The sequence below is a fragment of the Rhinoderma darwinii genome, chromosome 5, assembly GCF_050947455.1.
Source record: "Rhinoderma darwinii isolate aRhiDar2 chromosome 5, aRhiDar2.hap1, whole genome shotgun sequence".
Taxonomy (NCBI): Eukaryota; Metazoa; Chordata; class Amphibia; order Anura; family Rhinodermatidae; genus Rhinoderma; species Rhinoderma darwinii.
Window position 1 is genome coordinate 67067106 of NC_134691.1, and position 15036 is coordinate 67082141.

Genomic DNA, 15036 nt, shown 5'->3' on the forward strand with positions numbered 1-15036 from the left:
AGGTAGGTCCCGGTGGGGTGGAAGGGGGGGCAGCGGGACCAACCTGTGTCCCTATGCCCAGCCAGAGTTCCAGAGTGATTGCAGGTAGGTCCCGGTGGGGGGGCAGCGGGAGCAACCTGCATCCCCATGCCCAGCCAGAGTTCCAGGGTGATTGCAGTAGGGTCCGGTGGGGGGGCAGCGGGAGCAACCTGCATCTCCATGCCCAGCCAGAGTTCCAGGGTGATTGCAGGTAGGTCCCGGTGGGGGGGCAGCGGGACCAACCTGCATCCCCATGCCCAGCCAGAGTTCCAGGGTGATTGCTGGTAGGTCCCGGTGGGGTGGAAGGGGGGGGGCAGCGGGACCAACCTGTGTCCCTATGCCCAGCCAGAGTTCCAGGATGATTGCAGGTAGGTCCCGGTGGGGGGGCAGCGGGAGCAACCTGCATCCCCATGCCCAGCCAGAGTTCCAGGGTGATTGCAGGTAGGTCCCGGTGGGGTGGAAGGGGGGGCAGCGGGACCAACCTGTGTCCCTATGCCCAGCCAGAGTTCCAGAGTGATTGCAGGTAGGTCCCGGTGGGGGGGCAGCAGGAGCAGCCTGCATCCCCATGCCCGGCCAGAGTTCCAGGTTGATTGCAGGTAGGTCCCGGTGGGGGGGCAGCGGGAGCAACTTGCATCCCCATGCCCAGCCAGAGTTCCAGGGTGATTGCAGTAGGTCCCAGTGGGGGGGCAGCGGGACCAACCTGCATCCCCATGCCCAGCCAGAGTTCCAGGGTGATTGCTGGTAGGTCCCGGTGGGGTGGAAGGGGGGGGGGCAGCGGGACCAACCTGTGTCCCTATGCCCAGCCAGAGTTCCAGAGTGATTGCAGGTAGGTCCCGGTGGGGGGGGGGCAGCGGGAGCAACCAGCATCCCCATGCCCAGCCAGAGTTCCAGGGTGATTGCAGGTAGGTCCCGGTGGGGTGGAAGGGGGAGCAACCTGCATCTCCATGCCCAGCCACAGTTCCAGGGTGAATGCTGGTAGGTCCCGTGGGGGGGCAGCGGGAGCAACCTGCATACCCATGCCCAGCCAGAGTTCCAGGGTGATTGCTGGTAGGTCCCAGTGGGGGGGCAGCGGGAGCAACGTGCATCCCCATGCCCAGCCAGAGTTCCAGGATGATTGCAGGTAGGTCCCGGTGGGGGGGCAGCGGGAGCAACCTGCATCCCCATGCCCAGCCAGAGTTCCAGGGTGATTGCAGGTAGGTCCCGGTGGGGTGGAAGGGGGGGCAGCGGGACCAACCTGTGTCCCTATGCCCAGCCAGAGTTCCAGATTGATTGCAGGTAGGTCCCGGTGGGGGGGCAGCGGGAGCAACCTGCATCCCCATGCCCAGCCAGAGTTCCAGGGTGATTGCTGGTAGGTCCCGGTGGGGTGGAAGGGGGGGGGGCAGCGGGAGCAACCTGCGTCCCCATGCCCAGCCAGAGTTCCAGGGTGATAGCAGGTAGGTCCCGGTGGGGTGGAAGGGGGGCAGCGGGACCAACCTGTGTCCCTATGCCCAGCCAGAGTTCCAGGGTGATTGCAGGTAGGTCCCGGTGGGGTGGAAGGGGGGGCAGCGGGACCAACCTGTGTCCCTATGCCCAGCCAGAGTTCCAGGGTGATTGCTGGTAGGTCCCGGTGGGGGGGCAGCGGGAGCAACTTGCATCCCCATGCCCAGCCAGAGTTCCAGGGTGATTGCTGGTAGGTCCCGGTGGGGGGGGGCAGCGGGAGCAACCTGCATCCCCATGTCCAGCTAGAGTTCCAGGGTGATTGCTGGTAGGTCCCGGTGGGGGGCAGCGGGAGCAACCTGCATCCCCATGCCCAGCCAGAGTTCCAGGGTGATTGCTGGTAGGTCCCGGTGGGGGGGCAGCGGGAGCAACTTGCATCCCCATGCCCAGCCAGAGTTCCAGGATGATTGCAGGTATGTCCCGGTGGGGTGGAAGGGGGGGGCAGCGGGACCAACCTGTGTCCCTATGCCCAGCCAGAGTTCCAGGGTGATTGCTGGTAGGTCCCGGTGGGGGGGCAGCGGGAGCAACCTGCATCCCCATGCCCAGCCAGAGTTCCAGGGTGATTGGTGGTAGGTCCCGGTGGGGTGGAAGGGGAGCAGCGGGAGCAACCTGCATCCCCATGCCCAGCCAGAGTTCCAGGGTGATTGCAGGTAGGTCCCGGTGGGAGTCAGCGGGAGCAACCTGCATCTCCATGCCCAGCCAGAGTTCCAGGGTGATTGCAGGTAGGTCCCGGTGGGGGGGGGGCAGCGGGAGCAACCTGCATCCCCATGCCCAGCCAGAGTTCCAGGGTGATTGCAGGTAGGTCCCGGTGGGAGTCAGCGGGAGCAACTTGCATCCCCATGCCCAGCCAGAGTTCCAGGGTGATTGCTGGTAGGTAAGGAGATCCATTTGGTGACCAAACAGCAGTGAAAATAAAAAGGCCCAAATGTCAAAGAATGACACTTCTGCTACTGAAAGTGAAACATTTAAAATCAAGTTACAGTGGGGTATGTTCACAAATGTCAGAGGCGGTGGTGAACAGCAAGGGCAGGCCGGGGCAGAGTTCCAGGGCCAGGGGGTGACGGCAGGCAGCGTAGGCCGGGGCAGAGTTCCAGGGCGGTGGGGAGAGGACTAGGCCTCAATCCAAGGAGATCCATTTGGTGACTAAACAGCAGTGAAAATGAAAAGGCCCAAATGTCAAAGAATGACATTTCTGCTACTGAAAGTGAAACATTTAAAATCAAGTTACAGTGGGGTATGTTCACAAATGTCAGAGGCGGTGGTGAACAGCAAGGGCAGGCCGGGGCAGAGTTCCCGGGCCAGGGGTGTGACGGCAGGCAGCGTAGGCCGGGGCAGAGTTCCAGGGCGGTGGGGAGAGGACTAGGCCTCAATCCAAGGAGATCCATTTGGTGACTAAACAGCAGTGAAAATGAAAAGGCCCAAATGTCAAAGAATGACATTTCTGCTACTGAAAGTGAAACATTTAAAATCAAGTTACAGTGGGGTATGTTCACAAATGTCAGAGGCGGTGGTGAACAGCAAGGGCAGGCCGGGGCAGAGTTCCAGGGCCAGGGGGTGACGGCAGGCAGCGTAGGCCGGGGCAGAGTTCCAGGGCGGTGGGGAGAGGACTAGGCCTCAATCCAAGGAGATCCATTTGGTGACTAAACAGCAGTGAAAATGAAAAGGCCCAAATGTCAAAGAATGACATTTCTGCTACTGAAAGTGAAACATTTAAAATCAAGTTACAGTGGGGTATGTTCACAAATGTCAGAGGCGGTGGTGAACAGCAAGGGCAGGCCGGGGCAGAGTTCCAGGGCCAGGGGTGTGACGGCAGGCAGCGTAGGCCGGGGCAGAGTTCCAGGGCGGTGGGGAGAGGACTAGGCCTCAATCCAAGGAGATCCATTTGGTGACTAAACAGCAGTGAAAATGAAAAGGCCCAAATGTCAAAGAATGACATTTCTGCTACTGAAAGTGAAACATTTAAAATCAAGTTACAGTGGGGTATGTTCACAAATGTCAGAGGCGGTGGTGAACAGCAAGGGCAGGCCGGGGCAGAGTTCCAGGGCCAGGGGTGTGACGGCAGGCAGCGTAGGCCGGGGCAGAGTTCCAGGGCGGTGGGGAGAGGACTAGGCCTCAATCCAAGGAGATCCATTTGGTGACTAAACAGCAGTGAAAATGAAAAGGCCCAAATGTCAAAGAATGACATTTCTGCTACTGAAAGTGAAACATTTAAAATCAAGTTACAGTGGGGTATGTTCACAAATGTCAGAGGCGGTGGTGAACAGCAAGGGCAGGCCGGGGCAGAGTTCCAGGGCCAGGGGTGTGACGGCAGGCAGCGTAGGCCGGGGCAGAGTTCCAGGGCGGTGGGGAGAGGACTAGGCCTCAATCCAAGGAGATCCATTTGGTGACCAAGCAGCAGTGAAAATAAAAAGGCCCAAATGTCAAAGAATGCCATTTCTGCTACTGAAAGTGAAACATTTGAAAGTGAAACATTTAAAATCAAGTTAAAGTGGGGTATGTTCAAAAATGTCAGAGGCGGTAGTGAACAGCAGAGGCAGGCCGGGGCAGAGTTCCAGGGCCAGAGTGTGACGGCAGGCAGCGTAGGCCGGGGCAGAGTTCCAGGGCGGTGGGGAGTGGACTAGGCCTCAATCCAAGGAGATCCATTTGGTGACCAAGCAGCAGTGACAATAAAAAGGCCCAAATGTCAAAGAATGCCATTTCTGCTACTGAAAGTGAAACATTTGAAAGTGAAACATTTAAAATCAAGTTAAAGTGGGGTATGTTCAAAAATGTCAGAGGCGGTAGTGAACAGCAGAGGCAGGCCGGGGCAGAGTTCCAGGGCCAGAGTGTGACGGCAGGCAGCGTAGGCCGGGGCAGAGTTCCAGGGCGGTGGGGAGTGGACTAGGCCTCGAGATAAGGAGATCCATTTGGTGACCAAACAGCAGTGACAATAAAAAGGCCCAAATGTCAAAGAATGGCATTTCTGATACTGAAAGTGACACATTTAAAATCACGTTAAAGTGGGGGTATGTTCAAAAAATGTCAGAGGCGGTAGTGAGCAGCAGAGGCAGACCGTGGCACAGTTCCAGGGCCAGAGTGTGACACTGTCCGCCGATAGATAACCCTTTGCACATTATCGTCATCATCATTATCAGCAGCAGTTGCTGTCAGCCAGCTCCAGAGTGTATGAGCGGCGTGTGCTGCCCATTGCAGCCCGGGGTAGAGGAGCCGTATGCAAGCTGTGCATGCCCGGTGGCAACAGTGTATGAGCTCCACAGCGCCAGCGGGGGGGGGGGGGGGTCCCACTATGTCCCAAGCCGCCTGACATGTACTTCCGGTCGGCTAGGAGGTGGCATGTCACCTGGGCTGTCAGCCAGCTCCAGAGTGTATGAGCGGCGTGTGCCTGCACCCGTGGGGGGGATACAGGAGCCATGGGGAAGCTGTGCAAGACCGGGGGCAGCCGTGTAGGAGCTCTGCAGCGCCCGCTGTGGACTTCCAGGGCAAGAGCGGTAGGAGCGGCCAACTCATGCCGACCTCCTGGAACTCCCCGTCGGCTTCGCTCGCGGGTCGGTCCCGCTGATTTTTCTACCTTCATAATAAAAAAATCTTTTTTTTTTTTGCCATTTTCGGAAGCCTCAAGCCCACCTGGAGTTGCACGAGCAAGGCCACCTCGGCGACTCCTTCCGAAAGCGGCCGGGAGCCAGTTCCGAGTATGAGCGGCGTGTGCCTGCCTATGGCACCTGTGGGGGGTTAGAGGGGCCCCGTGGGAGCTTGTGCATACCGGCAGCTTCCTTGTGGGAGCTCCGCAGCGCCCGCGGCGAGTCCCGTTGTGTCCAGCCGCCTGACAAGCACTTCCGGTCCGCGAAGGATGCATGTCAGCGGCGGTGTGCCCGCTCCGAGTATGAGCGGCGTGTGCCTGCCTATGGCATCCTTGGGGGGATAGAGGAGCCATGGGGAAGCCGTGCCAGCCCGGTTGCAGCCGTGTACGAGCTTTGCAGCGCCGGCGTCGGAGTTTCAGGGCTTTAGCGGTATGCACGGCCAACTCATGCCGACCTCCTGGAACTCCCCGTCGGCTTCGCTCGCGGGTCGGTCCCGCTGATTTTTCTACCTTCATAATAAAAAAATCTTTTTTTTTTTATGGCATTTTCGGAAGCCTCAAGCCCACCTGGAGTTGCACGAGCAAGGCCACCTCGGCGACTCCTTCCGAAAGCGGCCGGGAGCCAGTTCCGAGTATGAGCGGCGTGTGCCTGCCTATGGCACCTGTGGGGGGATAGAGGGGCCCCGTGGGAGCTTGTGCATACCGGCAGCTTCCTTGTGGGAGCTCCGCAGCGCCCGCGGCGAGTCCCGTTGTGTCCAGCCGCCTGACAAGCACTTCCGGTCCGCGAAGGATGCATGTCAGCGGCGGTGTGCCCGCTCCGAGTATGAGCGGCGTGTGCCTGCCTATGGCATCCTTGGGGGGATAGAGGAGCCATGGGGAAGCCGTGCCAGCCCGGTTGCAGCCGTGTACGAGCTTTGCAGCGCCGGCGTCGGAGTTTCAGGGCTTTAGCGGTATGCACGGCCAACTCATGCCGACCTCCTGGAACTCCCCGTCGGCTTCGCTTGCGGGTCGGTCCCGCTGATTTTTCTACCTTCATAATAAAAAAATCTTTTTTTTTTTTTGGCATTTTCGGAAGCCTCAAGCCCACCTGGAGTTGCACGAGCAAGGCCACCTCGGCGTCTCCTTCCGAAAGCGGCCGGGAGCCAGTTCCGAGTATGAGCGGCGTGTGCCTGCCTATGGCACCTGTGGGGGGATAGAGGGGCCCCGTGGGAGCTTGTGCATACCGGCAGCTTCCTTGTGGGAGCTCCGCAGCGCCCGCGGCGAGTCCCGTTGTGTCCAGCCGCCTGACAAGCACTTCTGGTCCGCGAAGGATGCATGTCAGCGGCGGTGTGCCCGCTCCGAGTATGAGCGGCGTGTGCCTGCCTATGGCATCCTTGGGGGGATAGAGGAGCCATGGGGAAGCCGTGCCAGCCCGGTTGCAGCCGTGTACGAGCTTTGCAGCGCCGGCATCGGAGTTTCAGGGCTTTAGCGGTATGCACGGCCAACTCATGCCGACCTCCTGCAACTCCCCGTCGGCTTCGCTCGCGGGTCGGTCCCGCTGATTTTTCTACCTTCATAATAAAAAAATCCTTTTTTTTTTTGGGCATTTTCGGAAGCCTCAAGCCCACCTGGAGTTGCACGAGCAAGGCCACCTCGGCGTCTCCTTCCGAAAGCGGCCGGGAGCCAGTTCCGAGTATGAGCGGCGTGTGCCTGCCTATGGCACCTGTGGGGGGATAGAGGGGCCCCGTGGGAGCTTGTGCATACCGGCAGCTTCCTTGTGGGAGCTCCGCAGCGCCCGCGGCGAGTCCCGTTGTGTCCAGCCGCCTGACAAGCACTTCTGGTCCGCGAAGGATGCATGTCAGCGGCGGTGTGCCCGCTCCGAGTATGAGCGGCGTGTGCCTGCCTATGGCATCCTTGGGGGGATAGAGGAGCCATGGGGAAGCTGTGCCAGCCCGGTTGCAGCCGTGTACGAGCTTTGCAGCGCCGGCGTCGGAGTTTCAGGGCTTTAGCGGTATGCACGGCCAACTCATGCCGACCTCCTGGAACTCCCCGTCGGCTTCGCTTGCGGGTCGGTCCCGCTGATTTTTCTACCTTCATAATAAAAAAATCTTTTTTTTTTTTTGGCATTTTCGGAAGCCTCAAGCCCACCTGGAGTTGCACGAGCAAGGCCACCTCGGCGTCTCCTTCCGAAAGCGGCCGGGAGCCAGTTCCGAGTATGAGCGGCGTGTGCCTGCCTATGGCACCTGTGGGGGGATAGAGGGGCCCCGTGGGAGCTTGTGCATACCGGCAGCTTCCTTGTGGGAGCTCCGCAGCGCCCGCGGCGAGTCCCGTTGTGTCCAGCCGCCTGACAAGCACTTCTGGTCCGCGAAGGATGCATGTCAGCGGCGGTGTGCCCGCTCCGAGTATGAGCGGCGTGTGCCTGCCTATGGCATCCTTGGGGGGATAGAGGAGCCATGGGGAAGCCGTGCCAGCCCGGTTGCAGCCGTGTACGAGCTTTGCAGCGCCGGCATCGGAGTTTCAGGGCTTTAGCGGTATGCACGGCCAACTCATGCCGACCTCCTGCAACTCCCCGTCGGCTTCGCTCGCGGGTCGGTCCCGCTGATTTTTCTACCTTCATAATAAAAAAATCCTTTTTTTTTTTGGGCATTTTCGGAAGCCTCAAGCCCACCTGGAGTTGCACGAGCAAGGCCACCTCGGCGTCTCCTTCCGAAAGCGGCCGGGAGCCAGCTACGAGTATGAGCGGCGTGTGCCTGCCTTTTGCACCCGTGGGGGAATAGAGGAGCCATGGGGAAGCTGTGCATGCCCAAGCTTCAAACTGTCACCATGTCAACAGACATGGTGACAGCGTCCCGATCGCAAAGCAGGATTCAAACAGGACCAATCAGAGTGGTCCCTGTGCCGGAAACGAGCTGTGATTGGTCAGTACTGACAGGCCAATCATAGCGCAGGAGCAGTGTTGCCTGCCTATTGCACCCGTGGGGGGAATAGAGGAGCCATGGGGAAGCTGTGCATGCCCAAGCTTCAAACTGTCACCATGTCAACAGACATGGTGACAGCGTCCCGATCACAAAGCAGGATTCAAACAGGACCAATCAGAGTGGTCCCTGTGCCGGAAACGAGCTGTGATTGGTCAGTACTGACAGGAATAAATACAGTGCGTAAGTTAAAAAAAACCAGCGATCTGCCGCTTTTCTGCCCTTTTGTGCCCACTAACCTGTTTTTAGTTAGTTAGGTAGCACAAGTTTTTCAGTATGGCCAAAAGAGTCTTTTCAGCCGAGGAAGCATCTGCAATGCTGTGTTCCGACACGGACAGCGCAAGTGAAGGTGAGGAGCAGTTCGTGCTTCCATCTTCCTCTGCATCCAGTGACTCTGAATCTGCACCCCCCAGTCGGCGTAGAAGAGCCGTAGTTCCTGATCTGCCTGAGCTGACCTGGGAAGCTGCAGAGAATTATACCCCCCAGGTGCCTGAGTTTACAGCCCGCTCAGGCATTCAAATTGAAATGACGGGTTTCAGCCCCATTGATTATTTTAACCTTTTTTTTTCAGACTCCCTTTTAGCGTTAATGGTCCAGCAGACCAACATCTATGCGGAACAATTTATCGCCCAGAACCCTGACTCTTATTATGGGAGAAGCCAAAATTGGACCCCCACAAACCTAGTGGAATTGCGGAAGTTTTGGGGCATATTTTTAAGTTTTGGCCTAATAAAAAAGCCTAGGATTAGAGACTATTGGTCCCTTGATATTTTATATAACACCCCCATTTACCGCACAGTAATGCCAAGGAAGCGCTTCGAAGCCATCCTGAAATTCCTTCATTACAATGATAATAGCCAGTGCCCACCCCCACAGGACCCAAATTTTGATAGGCTATATAAAATACGACCATTGATTGCCCACTACTCCCAAATTTTTTCCCACGTTTATACCCCCCAGCAAAATATTTCGGTAGATGAATCCCTAGTCAGCTTCAAGGGTAGACTGCACTTCAGGCAGTATCTACCCAATAAAAGAGCCCGGTACGGCATAAAGCTCTACAAGCTGTGCGAAAGTGCCACCGGTTACACCTACTCCTTTAGGGTCTATGAGGGAAAAGACTCCCATATAGATCCCCCAGAATGCCCCCCTTTCCTTGGAATTAGTGGAAAGATCGTATGGGATCTTATCCATCCTTTACTTGGGAAAGGCTATCATCTTTATCTGGACAACTTTTATAACAGTGTCCCCTTAGTAAAAGTTCTCTTGTCCAGATCCACCTTGGCATGCGGAACAATCCGCAAAAATAAGAAGGGCCTCCCCAAAACATTGCTGGGTCAGATCCTAAAATTAGGAGAGAGCAAAGCTTTCTGCTGCGACAATCTGCTCCTCCTAAAGTATAAGGATAAAAGGGACGTCCTTATACTGACCAGCATACACGACAGCAGATGCAGCCTAGTCCCTGTACGTGGATCCACTTCCCAAGTCCCAAAACCATATTGTGTACAGGAGTACAACAAGTATATGGGTGGCGTTGACCTGTCCGACCAGGTTATAAAACCATACAACGCCATGCGCAAGACCAGAGTATGGTATAAGAAGCTGTCTGTGCATCTTACACAGATGGCTTTATACAACGCCTTTGTCCTCTATAGATATGCCAGCAGTGGAGGTACGTTCCTGCAATTTCAGGAAAAGGTCATAAAGTCCCTGATGTTTGGTAACCAGGAAGGAGAGGGCAGTTCATCTGGCTCTTCCGTCAGTAGGATAATTCCCGGCCAGCATTTCCCGACAGAAATCCCCCCCACTGAAAAAAAAAAGAAGCCCCAAAAAAAATGCCGTGTGTGTGCCAAGCGAGGCATTCGTAAGGACACCACATACCATTGTGAGACATGTCCCACAAATCCCGGCCTGTGCATGAACCAATGTTTCAAAATATATCATACCTCCTTGGATTTTTAATTTATTTATTCATTATTCACCTTTTCTGTCTCCCATACTGGCCATGACCAATTATTAATTTTTCTACTGACCAGCCCCATTTAAAATTTGATCATTTAAAAATTGTAAAAAAAAAACACCTAAAACAAAACTAAAAATTCTCACTATACCCCTAGATAATTTCCTCAATGGGTGTAGTTTCCGAAATGGGGTCACTTGTGGGGGGTTTCCACTGTTTAGTCCCCTCAGGGGCTTTGTAAATGTGACAAGGCCTCTCAAACCATTCCTGCTAAATGTAATCTCCCAAAGCCAAATGGCACTCCATCCCTTCTAAGCCATGCCCTGTGTTCAAATATCCGTTTATTACCACATGTGGGGTATTGTTTTACTCGGGAGACATTGCTTTACAAATTTTATGGTGCTTTTTCTCCTTCAGTCCTTGTGGAAATGAGAAAAAAAATGGCTAAACCTAAATTTTCTTTGAATAAATGTTGATTTTAATTTTCACGGCCTACTTCCAATAAATTCTGTAAAAAACCTGTGCGGTCAAAATGCTCACCATACCCCTAGATAATTTCCTTGAGGTGTCTAGTTACCCAGATGGGGTCACTTGTGGGGGGTTTCCACTGTTTAGTCCCCTCAGGGGCTTTGTAAATGTGACAAGGCCTCTCAAACCATTCCTGCTAAATGTGAACTCCCAAAGCCAAATGGCACTCCATCCCTTCTAAGCCATGCCCTGTGTTCAAATATCCGTTTATTACCACATGTGGGGTATTGTTTTACTCGGGAGACATTGCTTTACAAATTTTACGGTGCTTTTTCTCCTTCAGTCCTTGTGGAAATGAGAAAAAAAATGGCTAAACCTAAATTTTCTTTGAATAAATGTTGATTTTAATTTTCACGGCCTACTTCCAATAAATTCTGTAAAAAACCTGTGCGGTCAAAATGCTCACCATACCCCTAGATAATTTCCTTGAGGTGTCTAGTTTCCCAGATGGGGTCACTTTTGGGGGATTTGTACTGTTTTGTCACTGCAAGAGCCCTTCTAACAAAATAAGGCCCCAAAATCCACTAGGTGTTCCTTTGCTTCTGAGGCCTGTGCTTCATTCCAGTAGCACGCTACGACCACATGTGGGATATTTCCTAAAACTGCAGAGACTGGGCAACAAATATTGAGTTGAATTTCTCTGCTAAAACCTTCTGTGTAATAAAAAAATAGTATTAAAAATTTATTTCTGCCAATAAATATGAAATTTGTAAATTCCACCTCTACTTTGCTTTAATTCCTGTGAAATGTGTAAAGGGTTAAGACATTTTCTAAATGCTGTTTTGAATACTTTGAGGGGTGAAGTTTTTAAAATGGGGTGACTTTTTGGGGGTTTCTAATATATAAGGCCCTCAAAGCCACTTCACAACTGAACTGGCCCCTGTAAAAATGGCCTTTTGACATTTTCTTGAAAATGTGAGAAATTGCTGCTAAAGTTGTAGGCCTTGTGATGTTATAGAAAAATAAAAGGATGTTCAAAAAACGATGCCAATCTAAAGTAGACATATGGGTGATGTTAATTAGCAACCATTTTGTGTGGTATAACTGCCTGTCTTACAAGCAGATACATTTAAATTGAGAAAAATGCTAATTTTTGCAATTTTTCGCTAATTTTCGGTGTTATTCACAATTAAATATAGAACATATCGAGCAAATTTTGCCAGTAACTTAAAGTGCAATGTGTCACGAGAAAACAATCTCAGAATCGCTTGGATAGGTGAAAGCATTCCAGAGTTATTACCACATAAAGTGAACATGTCATATTTGAAAAATGAGGCTCTGTCAGGAAGGTCAAAAGTGGCTAGGGCGGGAAGGGGTTAAGACAGTTTATTCTATATTCAAACTTGCTATTTAATGCATTTTTTTGTTAATAGAATTTACCAAATGGGCCTTTTTTTATTGTTTATTTGTAGCTGTTTACTTGTGTTAGTGTCGGTAATCGCATAAAGAGGCAGTTGCTACTTTTTTATATTTTATATGTACATTAATTACTTGTAATTTAACCCCTTAAGGACACAGCCTGTTTTGGCCTTAAGGACACAGCCTATTTTTTTTAATCTGACATGTGTTACTTTATGTGGTAATAACTTTGGAGTGCTTTTACCTAGCCAGGCGATTCTGAGTTTGTTTTCTCATGACATATTGTACTTGATGTTAGTAAAAAAATTTGGTCGATAAATTCTGTATTTATTTGTGGAAAACTCCAAAATTGTTAACATTTTTTAAAAATTTGCATTTTTCTTAATTTAAATGTATTTGCTTGTAAGACAGATAGTAATACCACACAAAATAGTTACTAGTTATCATCCCCCATATGTCTACTTTATGTTTACATAGTTTTTTGAGCGTCCTTTTATTTTTCTAGGACGTTAGAAGGCTTAGAACTTTAGCAGCAATTTCTCATATCTTCAAAAAAAATTCAAAAGGTGATTTTTACAGGGCCAGTTCAGTTTTGAAGTGGCTTTCAGGACCTTATATATTAGAAAGCCCCCATAAATCAACCCATTTTAAAAAATGCACCCCTCAAAGTATTCAAAACAGCAATCAAAAAGTTTCTTAACCCTTTAGACGTTTCACAGGAATTGAAGCAAAATAGATGTGAAATTTACAAATTTTTTTTTTTTTTGCTGAAATTAATTTGTAATAAAAACATTTAGTACCACAGAAGGTTTTAGCCAAGAATTGCAACTCCATATTTATTACCCTGATTCTACAGTTTTTAGAAATAACCCACATGTGGCCCTAGTGCCCTCTTGGACTGAAACACGGACCTCAGAAGCAAAGTAGCACCTAGAGGATTTTGGGGCCTCCTTTTTTTAGAATATATTTTAGGCACCATGTCAGGTTTGAAGAGGTCTTGTGGTGCCAAAACAGTAGAAAGCCCCCAAAAGTGACACCCTTTTGGAAACTACACCCCTCAGGAAAATTATCGAGGGGTTTAGTGAGTATTTTGACCCCACAGATTTTGCTGGAATGATTTTCGGTGCCATGTCGCATTTGCAACGTCCTGGAGGTACCAGAACAGTGAAAACCCCCCAAAAGTGACCCCATTATGGAAACTACACCCCTCAAGGAATTAATCGAGGGGTTTAGTGAGCATTTTGACCTCACAGTTTTTTTGCTGACTTTAGTGGAATTAGGCCGTAATAATGAAAATCTAAATTTTTTCTAATAAAATTTGACATTTTTTATTTTTACAAGGCATAAAGGAGAAAAAACACCCCAACATTTGAAAAGCAATTTTTCACGATTACGGCAATACCCCATAAGTTGTCATAAACTGCTGCTTGGACACACGGCAGGGGTCAAAAGGGAAGGAGAGCCATTTGGAGCTCAAATTTAGCTGGAATGGTTTTCGCGTGCAATGTCACATTTGCTAAGTGCCTGTGGGACCAAAACAGTAGGAACCCCCCAAAAGTGACCCCATTTTGGAAACTAAACTCCTTAAGGAATCTATCTAGTGGTATAGTAAGCATTTAGAGCCCACTGGTCTTTTGCAAAACTATTGGAATTAGGCCGTAAAAATGAATATCAGCGTTTTTTCCACAAAAAGTTGAATTTTTTCATTTTCACAAGGGATAAAGAGGAAAAAACACCCAACATTTATAAAGCAATTTCTCCCGAGTACGGCAATACTCCATATGTGGTAATAAACTGTTGTTTGGACACATGGCAGGGCTCAGAAAGGCAGTAGCGCTATTTGGCATGCAGATTTTTCTGGCTTGGTTTTTGGGCGCCATGTCGCATTTGCAAAACCCTGAGGTACCAGAGTACAGTGGAAGCCCCCAAGAAGTGACCCCATTTTGAAAACTTCACCCCTCAAGGCATTTAACGTTTGCCTGGACATATGACAGGGCTCAGAAGTGAAGAGCAACATGCGCATTTGAGGTCCATTTTGGTGATTTTCACAGCATTGACCCACAATTGCAGGGATCTGAGGTCAAATAGCAAAACAAACCCCCAAGTAGTGACCCGTATTTTGGAAACAAAACCCCTTCAGGCATTTTAAGGGGTGTAGTGAGCATTTTGCCCCCACATGTGTTTTTCCATCAGTAATTAATGCGCAGCTGATGGTGCAAAGTGAAAATTGCAATTTTCCACTGATATGCCTCTTTAGTGTACAATATGTTGTGCCCAGTTTGTGCCACCGAAGACACACATCTCGTAAACTGCTAAGCTGGTTCCCCCGGGTATGGCGATGCCATATATGTGGACATAAACTGCTGTTTGCCCACGCTGTAGGGTTCAGAAAGGAGGGAGCGGCATTTGGTTTTTGGAGCACAGATTTTGCTTGGCAGTTGTTCTGTTTTGGGTTTTCCTGGTATTTCTATTTATAATGTGGGGGCATATGTAATCTGTGCGGAGTACATCAGGGCATAATAAGAGGGTATAATAATTCGGTAAATAAATAATAATTCATAGATATGTGGCCGGTATCGCACTGATAAATGGGGCCAGACGTTATCCGCTTTTGGACACTCTGCACATTATGTGTCGCTATATTCTGAGAGCCAGAACTTTTTTTATTTATCAGTCAAAAAAGCTGTGCAAAGGCTTGTTTTTTGCGGGACGGGTTGTAGTTTTTATTGGTACCATTTTGGGGTACGTGCGAATTTATGATCACTTTTTATTCCATGTTTTGTAAGGGGTGGTGATAAAAAAAGTGACTGGCGTTTTTTTTTTTTTTTAATTTGCTGGCGTTCACCGTGCGGGAAAAATAATATTATAGTTTTTTACCAAATATGTGCACTGTTTTTAACTTTTTTCCAATAATAAAAGGCTTATTATAGGAAAAAAGGCAGTCTTTGTTTTTATTAACATGAAACTTTTATTTTTACACTTTTATGAAACTTTTTTATTAACTTTTTTAAACTTTTTTTTTGTCCCACTAGGGGACTTGAGGTCCTGCACCTCTGATCTTTACTCTAATGCATTGCACTATCCATGTAGTGCAATGCATTAGAGTTGTCAGTCATTCACTGACAGCAAGCCTATTAGGTCCCGTCTGTGGGCGGCGCCTAATA